This window comes from Ailuropoda melanoleuca, chromosome 2, assembly GCF_002007445.2.
Source record: "Ailuropoda melanoleuca isolate Jingjing chromosome 2, ASM200744v2, whole genome shotgun sequence".
Lineage (NCBI taxonomy): Eukaryota > Metazoa > Chordata > Mammalia > Carnivora > Ursidae > Ailuropoda > Ailuropoda melanoleuca.
In genome coordinates, this window is record NC_048219.1 from 161,799,682 (window position 1) to 161,814,582 (window position 14,901).

The window sequence follows — 14,901 nt, forward strand, 5'->3', positions numbered from 1 at the left end:
TAAAATGCAGTTTTTATATTCTCACCTCAAGAAGCTGGAGCTGGAACAGAAGAACAGGCCTAACCCACGTACGAGAAGGCAGGTGATCAAGATTAAGGCAGAGATCAATGAATTAGAAACCAGGAGCACAGTAGAGCAGATCAACAGAACTAGAAGCTGGTTCTTTGAAAGAATAAATAAGATCAATAAGCCANGAGCACAGTAGAGCAGATCAACAGAACTAGAAGCTGGTTCTTTGAAAGAATAAATAAGATCAATAAGCCACTGGCCAGACTTATTCAAAAGAATAGAGAAAGGACCCAAATTTAATAAAATTATGAATGAAAGGGGAGAGATCACAACCAACACCAATGAAATACGAAAGATCATTAGAAATTTTTATCAACAGCTTTATGCCAATAAATTAAACAACCTGGAAGAAACGGATGCCTTCCTAGAAACCTATAAACTACCAAGACTGAAACAGGAAGAAATTGATTTTTTAAACAGACCGTTTAGTTATGAAGAGATTGAAGCAATGATCAAAAACCTCCCCAAAAACAAGAGTCCAGGGCCTGATGGATTCCCTGGGGAATTCTACCAAACATTCAAAGAAGAAATAATACCTATTCTCCTGAAGCTGTGTCAAAAAATAGAAACAGAAGAAAAACTACCAAACTCATTCTATGAGGCCAGTATTAGCTTGATCCCCAAACCAGGCAAGGACCCCATCAAAAAGAAGAATTACAGACCGATATTCCTGATGAATATGGATGCCAAATTTCTCAACACGATCCTAGCTCATAGGATCCAACAGTACATTAAAAGGATTATCCATCACGACCAAGTGGGATTCATCCCTGGGAAGCAAGGGTGGTTCAACATTCCCAAATCAATCAGTGGGATAGATCATATCAACAAGAAAAGTGTCAAGAACGATAGGATCCTCTCAATTGATGCAGAAAAAACATTTGACAAAATACAGCATCCTTTCCTGATTAAAACACTCCAGAGTGAAGGGATAGAGGGTACATTCCTCAATTTCATAAAAACCATCTCTGAAAATCCTACAGTGAACATCATTCTCAATGGGGAAAAGCTGGAAACCTTTCCCTTAAGATCAGGAACACGACCAGAATGCCCACTCCCGCCATTATTATTCAACATAGTACTAGAAGTCCTTGCAACAGCAATCAGACAACAAAAAGAGATAAAAGGTATTCAAATCAGCAAAGAAGAAGTCAAACAGTCTCTCTTCGCAGATGACATGATACTCTATATGGAAAACCCAAAAGACTCCACCCCCAAACTATCAGAACTTATAGAGCAATTCAGTAATGTGGCGGGATATAAGATCAATGCTCAGAAATCAGCTGCATTTCTATACACGAACAATGAGACTGAAGAAAGAGAAATTAGGGAATCCATCCCATTTACAATAGCACCAAAAATCATACATTATCTCAGAATTAACTTAACCAGAGATGTAAAGGATCTATATTCCAGAATCTACAAATCACTCTTGAAAGACATTGAAGAAGACACAAAAAGATGGAAAAATATTCCATGCTCATGGATTGGAAGAATTAACATAGTTAAAATGTCTATGCTACCCAGAGCAATCTACACTTTCAATGCCATCCCGATCAAAATACCAATGACATTTTTCAAAGAACTGGAACAAACAGCCCTTAAATTTGTGTGGAACCAGAAAAGGCCCTGAATCGCCAAGGAATTGTTGAAAAGGAAAAACAAAGCTGGGGGCTTTATGTTGCTGGATTTCAAGCTATACTACAAAACTGTGATCACAAAGACAGCATGGTACTGGCACAAAAACAGACACATAGACCAATGGAACAGTATAGAGAACCCAGAAATGGACCCTCGGCTCTTTGGGCAACTAATCTTTGACAAAGCAGGAAAAAACATCCGGTGGAAAAAAGACAGTCTCTTCAATAAATGGTGCTGGGAAAATTGGACAGCTACATGCAAAAGAATGAAACTTGACCACTCTCTCACACCATACACAAAAATAAACTCCAAATGGATGAAAGACCTCAATGTGAGACAGGAATCCATCAAAATCCTAGAGGAGAACATAGGCAACAACCTCTACGACATCGGCCAAAGCAACCTTTTTCATGACACATCTCCAAAGGCAAGAGAAATGAAAGATAAAATGAACTTATGGGACTACATCAAGATAAAAAGCTTCTGCACAGCCAAGGAAACAATAAAAAAAACTAAGAGGCAGCCCACAGAATGGGAGAAGATATTTGCAAATGATGCTACAGATAAAAGACTGGTATCCAAGATCTACAAAGAACTTCTCAAACTCAATACACGAGAAACAAATAAACAAATCATAAAATGGGCAGAAGATACGAACACACACTTTTCCAATGATGACATACAAATGGCTAACAGAAACATGAAAAAATGTTCAAAATCATTAGCCATCAGGGAAATTCAAATCAAAACCACACTACGATACCACCTTACGCCAGTTAGAATGGCAAAAATTGACAAGACAAGAAACAACAATTGCTGGAGAGGATGTGGAGAAAGGGGATCCCTCTTACACTGTTGGTGGGAATGCAAGTTGGTATAGCCACTCTGTAAAACAGTGTGGAGATCCATTAAAAAGTTAAAAAGAGCTACCCTATGATCCAGCAATTGCACTATTGGGTATTTACCCCAATGTTACAGACGTAGTGAAGAGAAGGGCCGTATGCATTCCAATGTTCATAGCAGCATGGTCCACAATAGCTAAATTGTGGAAGGAGCCAAGATGCTCTGCAACAGATGACTGGATAAAGAAGATGTGGTCCATATATACAATGGAATATTACTCAGCCATCAGAAAGAATGATTACACAACATTTGCAGCAACATGGAGGACTGGAGGAGATAATGCTAAGTGAAATAAGTCAAGCAGAGAAAGACAATTATCATATGGTCTCACTAATTTATGGAACATAAGAAATAGCAGTTAGATCAGTAGGAGAAGGAAGGGAAGAAGGAAGGGCGTGTAAACAGAAGGGGGAATGAACCATGAGAGACTGAGGACTCTGGGAAACAAACTGAGGGCTTCAGAGGGGAGGGGAGTGGGGGTTGGTATAGGCTGGTGATGGGTATTAAGGAGGGCATATATTGCGTGGAGAACTAGGTGTTATAAGCAAATAATGAATCATGGAACACTGCATCAAAAACCAAGGATGAATTGTATGGTGACATAACATAATAAAAAATTATTATAAAAAAATTAAATAAAAATAAATAAAACATTTAAATTTAATATTTTAAAAGAAAAAAGAAAAAAGATGAACAATCCAAACAAAATATATTTCAGATGAGCTTTTCAGGCCAGATGAACCACTGTGAAACATATTTTTAAAGACTAAAGACAGGAATGGACAAAAGTCAGAGAAATAAAAGACTTGTTTGCACTTACAAGAATGGAAAAGGTAAAATTATCTCAGAAAAGAGGAATAAGTTACAAGATGCCCAAGGGAGAACTGACTCAGATCAAATAAGGGTCACTGAAGACAAGCAGGAAAACAAGGAAATGAAAATGGCATTAAAAAGCAAAAAGGGTCAGGGGTGCCTCACTGGCTCAGTCGGTGGAGTGTGCAACTCCTAATCTTGTGGTTTTGAGTCTGAGCCCCATGTTGGGTGTTGAGAATACTTAAAAATAATAATAAAATCTAAAAAAAAGTAAAGAAGGTCAGAGAAAAAGTAATGGAATGGAAGATGGGCAAAGGAATAAATATATGTGTTATTGGGGTAACTGAGAAAGAAAAAAACAGATCAGAATTAATATTTAAAAACTATAGCCCAGGGGCACCTCTGTGGCTCAGTCAGATAAATGTCCAACTCTTGATTTCAGCTCAGTTCATGACCTCAGGGTTGGGAGATCCAGCCCTGCGTCAGGCTCTGTGCTGGGTGTGGAGCCTGCTTAAGATTCTCTCCCTTTCCCTTTGCCCCTCCTACACCTCTAAAAAAAAAATAAATAAAACTATGGCCCAGGAACACTTTCTAAAAATAGAAAAAAAGTATATCTGAATGTACATATTGAAAGAACTCACCAGGAAACTGGGAAAAAAAAAATCAACTTCACAACATACTCTTGTAAAACTCTTAGATTTCAAAGGCAAAATATTGTCAAAGTCTGCAGATAAAAACCGAATAATTTACAAAGGCAAAAGAAACTGGCATCACGTTTATAAAAAAATGCACAAATTCAGTTCCTGGCAGTTTTAGGACTGAGGTCTCCGTTTCCTTGCTGGGTTTTAGCCAGGAGCTGCTCTCAGCTTCTAAATGCACCTGCATTCCTTGCTTGCAGCCTTCTCCATCTTCAAGCCAGCAGGGCACACGAAATCTTCTTGTTCTTCAAATCTCTGACTTACCCTTCTGCAACCAGTTGGAGAAAATGACTTTTAAAGGATTTATGTAATTAGGTTCATCTATGGGATAATCTGTCTTTGAATCTCCTAGGCAACAGTGGAGCAATGTGGTCGGCAGATTTCTACTACAGGGCCCAAGATTTCACACCTTCTGGTAGACATGCCTATGTCAACTCTTAGATGGTGAAAATGATGGATTTCACATTCCTGATTAGATTACATGTCACACTTGAAGCACAAGAAGATTTCGTGTGCCCTGCTGGCTTGCAGGTGGAGAAGGCTGCAAGCAAGGAATGCAGGTGCATCTAGAAGCTGAGAGCAGCCCCTGGTTAAAACCCAGCAAGGAAATGGAGACCTCAATCCTAAAACTGCCAGGAACTGATTTCTGCTAACAACCAGAATAAACTTCAACACGGATTTTTACCCCAGACCTTCAGAAAGGATCATAGTCCTGCCAACACCTTGATTTCAGCCTGTGAAACCCTGAGATTTTAGCCCCACTCTGGATTCCTGACCCCCAGAAACTGTGAGATGATGTTTGTATTTTTTTTTAATTTTCTAATTTTTCATTTTTTAAAGTAAGCTCTATACCCAACATGTGGCTTGAACTCACAACCCTAAGATCAAGAGTTGCACACTCCACCAACTGAGCCAGCCAGGAACCCCAGGTTTGCATTAAAGTTTGCATTCTCTTACAGCCCAAAGTGTGTGGTAACAGCAATAAAAAGTTAATACAGTGATAAGTAACCTAACTGATAGGGAGTCCAAAGCAGTGATCATGAAGATGCTCACCGAAACTGGGAGCAGAATGAACAGAGAGATCTTCGAAAAAGAGAAAATGGAAGAAAATACCAAGGAGAAGTCACAAGGCAAAAGAAAACAACTGTACTAAAAAATACAGTAAAAGTGTTCAACAGCAAACTACATGGGCAGAAAAAAAAAGGATTAGTGAACCCTAAGACAGGGCAGTACAACTCACCCCATCAGGGCAACAAAAAGAAAAAAAAAAGTAAATATAGCTTTAAGGGACTTAGGAACAACATCAAGCATACTAAAACTCACATTATACCGGTCCCAGAAGGAGGAGAGAGAGAGAGAGAGAGAGAGAAAATGACAAGACGCTTATTCAGAGAAATAATGGCTGAAAATTTCCTAACCTGAGGAAGAAAACAGACATTCAGATCCAGAAGACCAGAAAGTTCCACATAAGATGAACCCAAAGAGACTCACCCTGAGAGACATTACAATTAAAATGTAAGAAGCTGAAGGAGAGCATTTTTTTTTTAAAGATTTTATTTATTTGATGGAGAGACAGTCAGCAAGAGAGGGAACACAAGCAGGGGGAGTGGGAGAGAAAGAAGCAGGCTCCCAGCAGAGCAGGGAGCCCGATGTGGGGCTCGATCCCAGAACACCAGGATCACACCCTGAGCTGTACGCAGACGCCTAACGACTGAGCCACCCAGGTGCTCCTGAAGGAGAGATCTTAAAAGCAAGAGAAAAACAGCTTGTTATATACAAGGGAATCCCCATAAAACTATCAGATTTTTTAGAAAAAAATTTGCAGGCCAGAAAGGAGTGCCACAATATATTCAAAGTGCTCAAAGAACAAAATTTCCAACCAAGAACACTCTACCTGGCAAAGTTAATCAGAATTGAAGGAAAGATAAAGTTTCATAGACAAGCAAAAGCTAAAGGAGTTCACCACTAAATTAGCCTACAAGAAATGTTAGCCACTTTAAGTTGAAAAAAAAAAAAAAAAAACGGTGCTAATTAGTAACAAGAAAACATATGAAAGGGTAACTCACACTGGTAAAGTTAAAGGTGGGGGTGCTTGGGTGGCTCAGTTGATTAAGCTCTACCTCTCGATCTCAGCTCAGGTCTCAGGGTCATGAGTTCAAGCCACACACTGGGCTCTACACTGGGCATGGAGCCTTCTTTAAAAAAGTTACTATATCTATCTATCTATCTATCTACACACACACACACACACACACACACACACAGTAAAAGTAGTGGATTAATCACTTAAAAAGCTAATATGAAAATTAAAAGAAAGTAGTAAAAATATACAATAATTTGTTGAGAGATACAAAGGGTAAAAACATAAAATGTGATATCAAAATTATAAAATGCAGTGGGGGGGATAAAAATGTAGAGATTTAGAATGTGTTCAAACTTAAGTTATCAACTTAAAATAGGCTGCCATAAATATATATGTAAGCCTCACAGTAACTACAAAACAAAAACATCAGGTAGATACACAAAAGATAAGGAGAAAAAAGAATCTATACCACTAAAGAGTCATCAAACCACAAAGGAAGAAAGCAAGAGAAGAAAAAGGAACAGGGAGGAACTACACAACAGCCAGAAAAAAAATATGGAAATAAGAACGTTCTTATCAATAATTACTTTAAATGTAAATGGACTCAATTCTCCAATAAAAAAAAAAGAGTAGCTGAATTTAAAAAATAAAACAAACAAACAAGACCCATCTATATACTGCCTACAAGATACTCACCTTAGCTCTAAGAATACATAAAGCGAGGGGATGGAAAAAGACAGTCCATGTAAATGGAAGCCAAAAGAAAATTGGGGTAGCTATACTTGTATTGGACAAAATAGACTTTAAAACGAAGACTGTAATAAGAGACAAAACCATTATAAAATAAGGGGTCAAGTTCCCCTGCAAAAAAGATATAACATGGAAATATTTATGCACCTCATACAGGATCACTGAATATATAAAGCAAATATTAAGAGCCAGGGACATAAGTGTGGCTCAGCTGGTTAAGCTTCTGCCTTCGGCTCAGCTCATGATCCCGGGGTCCTGGGAATTGAGCCCCGTGTCAGGTTCCCCGTTCAGCGTGGGAGACTGCCTCTCCGCTTCCTCTGCCACTCCCCCTGCTTGTGCTTTCTCTGTCAAATAAATAAATAAAATCTTAAAAAATATATTAAGAGACCAAAAGGAATTGACAACAATAATAATAGGGTACTTTAATATCCCACTTACATCAATGGATATCAGAAAATCAGTTGGGAAATATTGGCTTCAAATGACACATTAGACCAAATGTACTTGATATTTACAGAACATTCCATCCAAAAGCAACAGAATACACATTTTTTTAAAGTGCACATGGAACATTATCCAGAATAGACCACAAAACAGGTCTTAATTTAAGAGGACTGATACCATATCAAGCAGCTTTTCCGCCAAATAGTGTGACACTAGAAGTCATTATAAGAAGTTAACTGGAAAATTCAAATATGTGGAGGTTAGTCAACATGCTATTGAACCAATGAGTCAACATAGAAATCAATGGAAATAAAATACCTTGAGAAAAATGAAAATAAAACACCAAAATTTATGGGATGCAGCAAAGCAGTTCTAAAACAGAAGCTCACAACAAACGGTTACCTCATGAAACAAAATCTCAAAAGAACACTATACCTCAAAGAGCTTTTTCTAGCTCATTTGCATCAACATGGATGGAACTGGAGGGGATTATGCTAAGTGAAATAAGCAGAGAAAGACAATTATCATATGGTTCCACTCATATGTGGAACATAAGGAATAGCACTGAGGACCACAGGGGAAGGGAAGGAAAACTGAATGGGAAGAAATCAGAGAGGGAGACAAACCATGAGAGACTTTGGACTCCTGGAACCAAACTGAGGATTACAGAAGGGAGGGGGTTAGGGGAATGGAGTAACCAGGTGATGGGTATTAAGGAGGGCATGTGTGGTGATGAGCACTGGGTGTTATACACAACTAATGAATCGTTGAACACTACATCAAAAACTAACAATGCACTATAAGTTGGCTCATTGAACATAAGAAAAAAATATTTAAGTAAAATTAATTTAAAAAGAGCTAACAAAAGGAGAATAAACCAAACCTAAAGTTCACAGAAGGAAGAAAATATAACCAAGATCAGAGCAAAAATAAATGAAACATTTTAAAAAGGACCAATGAAAAGGGTCAATGAAACTAAGAGCTGGTTCTCTGAAAAGATAAGACTTAAAAAAATAATTTCAGAAATGAAAGAGGAGCTGATACCACAAATACAAAGGATCCTAAGAAACTACTATGAAAAATTATATGCCAACAAATTAGACAACCTAGAAGAAATTAATAAATTCCAGGAACACACAAACTACCAAGCCTAAATCATAAGAAATAAAAAATCTGAGTAGACCAATATCACTAAGGAGATTGAATCAGTAATTGAATACCTTTCACCAAACAAAAGTCCAGGATCAGATGGCTTCACTAGTGAATTCTACCAAACATTAAAAAAACTAATATTAATCCTTCTTAAACTCTTACAAAAAAACAGAAGAGGAAGGAACTCTCCCAAGCTCATTTTTCAGGGCCAGCATTCCTCTGATACCAAAACCAGACATGAGTTCAAGAAAATTACAGGCCAGTATCCCTGCTGAACAAAGATGCAAAAATCCTCAACAAAATATTAGCAAACTGAATTCAACAATACATTAAAAAGATCATACTCCATGATCAAGTGGGATTCATTCCAGGGATGCAAGGATAGTTCAATATCTGCAAATAAGTCAGTGTGCTACACCACCACATTAAGAAATTAAGGATGAAAATCCTATGATCATCTCAATACATGCAGGAAAAAAAATATGACAAAATTCAACTTTCACTTATGATTAAAAATACTCTCAACAAAGAGGGTATAGAAGGAATGCATCTCCACATAATAAAGGCCACATGTGACAAGTCCACAACTAACATACTCAACAGTGAAAAGCTGAAAGCTTTTCCTTAATTTAAGATCAGGAACAAGACAAGGATACCCTGTTCTTGCCACTTTTAATCAGCATACTATGAGAAGTCCTAGCCAGAGCAATTAGGCAAGCAATAAAAGGCATCCAAATTGAAAAGGAAGGGGTAAAACCATTTGCAGATGACATGCTATTATATATAGAAACCCTAAAGATTCCACTAGAAATCTGTTAGAACTAGTGAACAAATTCAGTGAGGTTGCAGGATAAAAAAAATAATTTATAAATATCAGGAAGAGAAATTAAGAAAACAATCCCGTTTACAAGTGCATCAGAAAGAATACATAGGAATAAACTTAACCAAGGAGGTGAAAGACCTTTATACTAAAAACCATAAGATGCTTATGAAATAAATTGAAGATGGCACAAATAAATGGAAAGATATTCCATGTCCATGGATTAGAAGAATTAATACTGTTAAAATGTCCCTACCACTCAAAGCAGTCTATGGACCCTGTGCAATCCCTCTCAAAATTCCAATGGCATTTTTCACAGAAATAGACATACATTCCTAAAATGTGCATGGAACCACAAAAGGCCTCAAATAGCCAAAGCAACCTTGAGAAAGAAGAACAAAGCTGGAGGCACCATGCTCCCTCATTTCAAATTAAATTACAAATCTAGAGTAAAACAGTATGGTGTTGCCATAAAAACAGACATATAGATCAATGAAGAGAAATAAACCCACGCATATATGGTTAATTATTTTACACTAGAGGTGACAAGAACGTACAATGGGGAAAACACAGTCTCGTCAATAACTAGTGCTAGGAAAATTCAACTTCCATGTGCAAAAGAATGAAACTGGACTCTACACCATACACAAAAATTAATATGATTTAAAGACTTGAACGTAAAACCTGAAACTATAACACCTCTAGAAGAAAACATAGGGGTAAGCTAAGCTCCTTGACATTGGTCTCTTGGTGATGATTTTTTTTAATCTGACACCAAAAGCAAAGGCAACAAAAGGAAAAATAAACCAGTGGGACTACATCAAACTAAAAAGCTTCTGTACAGAGGCGCCTGGGTGGCTCAGTTGGTTAAGTGTCAGACTCCTGATTTCAGTTCAGGTCACGATCTCAGGGTTCTGGGATCAAGCCCTGTGTCAGGCTCCATGCTCAGCATGAAGTCTGCTTAAGATTCTCTCTCTCTCTCTCCTCCTGCCCTCCCCCCTGCTTGTGCACTCTCTCAAAAAAAAAAAAAAAAAAGAAAAAAAAAAAAACNAACCTTCTGTACAGCAAAGGAAGCCATCAACAGAATGAAAAGGGAACCTACCGAATATTTGCAAGTCACGTGTCTGAGAAGGGGTTAATATGCAAAATATAAAGAACTGAGAACTCAACAGTAAAAACCAAACAAACAAAACCATTAAAAAATGGGCAGAAGCTCTAATAGACATTTTTCCAAAGAAGATAGATGGCCAACAAGTAAATGAAAAAATGCTCAACATCCCACTAAGCATCAGGGAAATGCAAATCAAAACCACCATAAGCTATCACACCTGTCAGATGACTGGAATCGAAAAGAAATAGCGAGTATTGGAGAGGACGCGGAGAAAGGGGAATCCTTGTGCCCTGTTGGTGGGAATGCAAACTGGTGCAGCCACTCTGGAAAACAGTATGGAGGTTCCTCAAAAAATTAAAAATAGAAATACATGATCCAGCAATTCCACTTCTGCATATTTAATTAAAGAAAACAAAAACCCTAATTTGAAAACATACACACCCCTATATTTATTGAAGCATTATTTACAATAGCCAAGATATGGAAACAACCTAAGTGTCCATCCATACATGGATAAAGAAAATGCGTGCTCACTCTCTCTCTTTCTCTCTCTCTCTCTCTCACTCACACACACACACACACACACACAGGAATATTATTAGGCCATCAAAAAGAATAATGTCACCTTGCTTTTTGTGACAACGATAGACCTTGAAGGCATTATGCTAAGTGAAATAAGTCAGAAAAAGATAAACACTATATGATTTCTCTTACACGTGGAATCTAAAAAACAAAACAAAGAAACGGACTCCTAGAGAACAGATTTGTGGTTGCCAGAGGCTGCAGGTGGAGGGGTGGGCAAAATTAGTAAACTGTTTTGGGCTTTTTTTTGGTTCTAATAAATTGAATAAAAAGCCAAAACACATAGGAGAACACCTGCATGGTCTGGACGTGAGCGAGTATTACATGAACAGGGCACAAGAAGCACTAACAGCTCCTCTGCTGGGAGCCTGCTTCTTCCTCTCCCACTCCCCTGCTTGTGTTCCCTCTCTCACTGGCTGTCTCTCTCTGTCAAATAAATAAACAAAATCTTAAAAAAAAAAAGTACTAACAAAGCTTGGTAGTTGAAATATTAGATATGTAATTTTTAAAAGTTTTGTTTTCAAGTAATCTCCACCCCCAACATGGGGCTTGAACTCACAACCCCGAGATCAAGAGTTACATGTTCCGCCAAACCAAGCCAGCCGGGCGCCCCTGATACAGATTTTTTTTTTTTTTTTTTAATGAAAGACCTCAGGAGTTTCTCTTGCCTGAAGTTAGCCCACAGCTGCCGGTGCTCACTTGACCCCCGCCCACCTCCACTGCCTCTAACAGCATGGTAACTTCCCTACTCTCCACAGAAGACTTCTGGCTCCATGATGAACCCAGGACCGCTTGTGCTGAAGGGCACAGCCAAAGTCCACTCTGAAGCCCATAGGAAGTCAAGCACATGCACCTGGTGCCCTCTCTGTATTTTTAACTCTTACAATGTCTCAAAGGAGAGCCTTGTAAGTCCTTCAGCATCCACCTCTGACTCTTAGTGTCTGAGAAGTCTAGCCCTACTTCTGTAGTGGCTTCTCTGCTCCCAGAGCCTGCTAGCTTTCTATCCAGACTACTGCAAAACCCCTAACTCTTTGTTCCCTACTTTCCGTCAGTCCAGATGGAGATGGGGCCAGTCTGCCTTCTCCTGGGATCTTCCTAAGAACACCACTGGGTTTTCCAGGATCTTCCTTACTTTCCTAAACACTTTCTTTTGAAGTTCCATATTGGCCAAGAAAGAAAAAAAATTGAGTTTTACAAAAAGACACGATAAAATAAAGTGAAAAAACAATTCCAATTAAAGAGTGCCTACAATAAGAAAAATAGGACCCAGTATTTTTTTCAATGGGCAAAGGATATAGCAAAAGCAATTCAAAGAAAAGATTCTGAAAGGTCTATAAGCCTGTGAGAAGATAGGTTTCAACCTTACCAGTACACAAATGCAACGACCAAACACCTAAGAAATGGGGAAAACTAGGTTTGAGGGGACCCCGGGAAACAGGCTTCCTCGCGCAGTTGGTAAAACCATCTGGGACAGCAACTTGGTGCGTCTATTCCAGTGCTGGTGGCCTACAGCCCAGTGAGTTTGACTTTGTGCAGAGAGGCCCGCACAGACCTTCTCTCTTTCACGGGGAGGGTTAAATCAGATCCTACAAGTCTTTCGCATCCTAGGAGGCAAACTTGAGGTCTTTTCACATGAATCACCTACAGGATAAACAGACCTTTATGTTGTTGTTAATAGTGACTGACCCAGCAGAACTTCAACTGGGTTACAAACTAACCAACCGGGTCTCTCCGGCTCACGAGGCACTCTGGAGGACAGCATCGAAGGGAAGAGAAAAGAAGAGATTAAGAAGAAAAACCCAATCTGTTCTTTAACACCGCTGAAGTGATCAGAATACTTTTTGGTTTTGATCATCTCAGAAACAGAGTCACTGTGAACTGGTTTTCACTCACCCGAAAGCTGGCTTTAATCTGCGCCTGGAGAGTGACCCAAACGTAGTGCTTTCCAGCCTTTTCCACGTTCTGGCCCTCAGATAAAACAGCCCTCTTTGCAGGGCTCCCTGCGGCTCTGGGGTTTGCAGCTTCCCCGAGGTGATCCCCATCGCTCCCAGCTGCAAGCCTTCCCGCGGCCGGCGAGTTCTGTGATTAGCATCCCACCTTGGTGGGCGGAGCCTTTACCTTTCTTCCCTTTGTCAGCGAGCAGAAGCGCCTGAGACCGAGACACAGTATCAGCCTCACTCACACCATAAACGGACCCCGCGTCTCTGTCCACACAAGACAGGCCTAATTCTGCAATGCACGTTATTACTGCAATACTTCTTTTATCTGTTATAGGTACGTAGGTATCTGGGAGGCGAAACACCTGTTTCGGTACAACACTAGCTTGAGAAGGAGGGTCTGACGAGCTAGAACCCGCGGCATCAGAACTGACTTGCACCTGTCCTCTTGTATGCAGCTGCGGGTCGCTGAGCCGGAGCCGTCTGTTGCTCGGCTTTCTCTTTCCTCTCTTGGTTGAACTGTGGCTGAACGTAAACACCAGACTCTCTTTCCTAAAATGTCCGGCGGTCTTGTAATTCTCATTCTAAGCTTGCTTACCTTGAGTCTGCGAACAGGGTAAACGTTGGCTACCATCTTCACGGTGCCATTAGAAACTTTGAGTGCATGAAGAGGTTACCCCAATACCTGCTAGACATTATTTGGTCAAGGGAGAAACATGGGCAATGAGAAGCACACGTTGGGGCTCCAGCTGTCTTTTCCATGCTGGCAGAGAGCATGCAAAGGGACAGAGCTTTGGATGTGATTGCCAAAACATAGAGAAGGACATTGGCTTTTTTTCTATCCAAATAAATTTAAGGTTTTTTTGGAGGAAAATGTTAAAAGCTGGCATAACTGTATTAAGACAATGAAATGAAGTCAACTTAGAAATTTATAGAAATATACTGCCATCTACAGCATATAAAAAAATCATTTCAGGGGCCACCTGTCTGGCTCAGTTGATAGAGCATGCAACTCTTGATCTTGGGGTTCAGCTGGAGCCCCACAGTGGGCACAGAACCTACTTTAAAAAATAAAGCTGTAAAAAAAACTCATTGCAGGAGTTCGTTCCTCCTATTGGAATTACTTATAATCAAGCAAACACCTTGAAATATAAGTGAATTTATAAGATACGGTAACTGCCGCAAAGAACTCATTTAGACTGTTTTGTAGCCTTTAATTTCCTCGTCTGAATTTTTTTTTCATGTCTTAAATTTTCCATTTTTCTTTTTAAAATTCAACTTTCCCAACCTTTCCATTGGATTCATTTCAGCAGTTACATTTCTGATGTCATAGAGCTCTCTCTTACTCTTTATTTCTTTTTATACATTCTTTCCACGTATACAAATTTTCTCACCTGGGGATATTAATTACATTTTCTTTATTTCTCTACTTCCTCCATTATTTCCGTTTTGAGTTCCCCTTTCCCCTGCCCGTTTGCCCATAGGGCTCTCTGCTTAAAGAGGCTTTTCTCAAATGCTACTGCTCCTGAGCTGTCGGTTCCCCGGAATAGCAGGGTCCCACCAGGCTGACTGGCGCTCGGTGGGGGTGGGAGGGGTTTGCCTGTTGGCAGGCTCCCCTGGGCCAGGCCCGGGCTGCTCCACTGGGGACCTCCAGCTATCATCAGTCTCTGTAGGTCTTTTCTGTTGGGCAGGGTTTTCCTCACAGAGGAGCCTTCTATCTAATCTCCTGCTTGGAGAATATCACTTGGCTGCCAGTTTTCTGGAAGTTAAGTAGGAGGCCAAGATCTCTGTTCAGTGTGCAGACTTTCACTAATCCTCTGCTTGCAATGTTAACACTACCGTCAAGCTACGTCTGGTATTCCTGAACCCAGAGATCCCGATAAAGCCGCTCCAGAAGG

At 39.6% G+C, this 14,901-nt stretch overlaps 1 long non-coding RNA gene across 2 annotated transcripts in view; it reads right to left on the bottom strand.

Moving 5' to 3' along the window:
* The window catches only part of LOC117801115, a 28,248-nt gene that overhangs the window by 11,216 nt on the left and 2,131 nt on the right, over positions 1 to 14,901 (bottom strand). The window contains exon 2 of one of the 2 annotated variants that reach the window (XR_004623548.1): positions 12,960 to 13,215. This is a non-coding gene — a long non-coding RNA (uncharacterized LOC117801115). Of the gene's footprint in view, positions 1 to 12,959 lie in introns of both variants that reach the window. The other variant, XR_004623547.1, reaches the window with a different exon arrangement.